At 32.1% G+C, this 1705-nt stretch overlaps 1 protein-coding gene across 1 annotated transcript in view; it reads right to left on the bottom strand.

Annotated features, from left to right (window-relative positions):
* The window catches only part of LOC106879093 (aquaporin-9), a 78146-nt gene that overhangs the window by 264 nt on the left and 76177 nt on the right, over positions 1–1705 (bottom strand). The window lies entirely within an intron of this gene.

Raw genomic sequence — 1705 nt, 5'->3', positions numbered from 1 at the left:
ATATATATATATATATATATATATATATATATATATATACACATATATACATACATATGCATATATATATATTCATATACATATCCATATGCATTTATATATGTGTGTGTGTGTGTGTGAGACAGAGAGAGAAACAGACAGACAGACAGACAGACAGACAGATAGATAGATAGATAGATAGATAGATAGATAGATAGATAGATAGATAGATAGATAGATGTAAATATTTTCATGTCTGCATACATATATGACAACAAGCACTCAATGTGCAGGCACTCAATGCGTAATTTTTTATTATGATGGTGAGATTATGTTATGTTGCTAGTCAGTTGATCTGTGATCCGGAAATCCACGTTCATTGGGTAAAAAGCGATGGTTCATGAAACGAGTGATCAGAGTAATCTGAAGATTAATACACACATGTATATTTATTTATTTGTCTTTTCTTTCTTCGATTCATTCCCTGCTACCCACGTCTCTAATCCTAGGATAACAAACTACACTATAGTTGCCTAAACAACTTTTCCATTCTCTGAAATAAACCAGTGTAACTGACTCCAATTCAAATCTTCTACCCTTGGACATTGACTATAAATATCATATCTCTTCTCACCTTACCCCCTAATGCATATAACAGCCATTTTTTGTTGGATTTTTTCTCCCATTTCGTGCTCAGCTTCGGCTGGTTTCCGGCATGTTCTCGCTGTGTTCTTGTGATATCCTATTGATTTTAAATTATGTTTCATTTGATGATAACGGTTTTTTGAAGTAATGTAATCTACTCATTCTTAGATTTAAAAAAGCGTAATAAACAGCTGTAATGCACTGACATTTATCCATCATTTGTAATTATTCATTTGCTTATAGTACACCATAAGAGATTTGCGACACATCGGACACTCTGGAATACACCAAACGTGTGATCAACACAACGTGTACTTTGGACCAGCCCCATGGCGCTTAATACTCGTAAGGTGGTTTTTCTCTGTGTGCACAACCAGAATATCCACATGGATATTTAATCGACCATGAGAGGTGACCACAGGTTTATCCTGCCGTACGTGGTGCACACTCTTTTAAGTACCTAATTCTATCAATAATCTTTATAATTATATCTATATATATATATATAATGGTATGTCTGTCTACGGGAAAGCATTTGCGAAGCACGCTTCCCAATCATAAGGTCTCGGATTCAGTTTCACACTGTAGATTTTTGGTCTTTAACATAGCCTTGAGTGCACACAAGCTTTTTGATTCAAATTGTCTAAAAATTACTTGAGCGATACCTACTCGTGATACGTACTTGTAATTGAATGATCGACCTTTGTCACATACTGCTGTATTGAATCTGTTCAGTCCTTGGTATTGCGTTAAAATTGTTCATGTTTATGCATGTATGTGTATGAAATTCTATTTACATAATATCGAGGTCTCTTTCTTTCTTTTGCTGTCTTACCTTTTGTATCAATATATATATATATAATAATAATATTAGGGACAAAATCCAAAATTACAGGTAAAAGACTCAATTAAAATCAATTTATAAAAAATTAAAATTAAATTGAGTCTTATAGATAAAGTATATATAAAATATATAGTTTTAGGGAAAATAACCAATTTTCAAGAACTCATCGATGAAAATCCACTATCACATATAGAAAAATTAATAATTAAAAGCACAATAAATGAGTATAATATAAAG

The sequence above is a fragment of the Octopus bimaculoides genome, chromosome 3 (assembly GCF_001194135.2).
Source record: "Octopus bimaculoides isolate UCB-OBI-ISO-001 chromosome 3, ASM119413v2, whole genome shotgun sequence".
NCBI lineage: Eukaryota > Metazoa > Mollusca > Cephalopoda > Octopoda > Octopodidae > Octopus > Octopus bimaculoides.
This window is presented reverse-complemented; position numbering and strand designations above follow the sequence as displayed.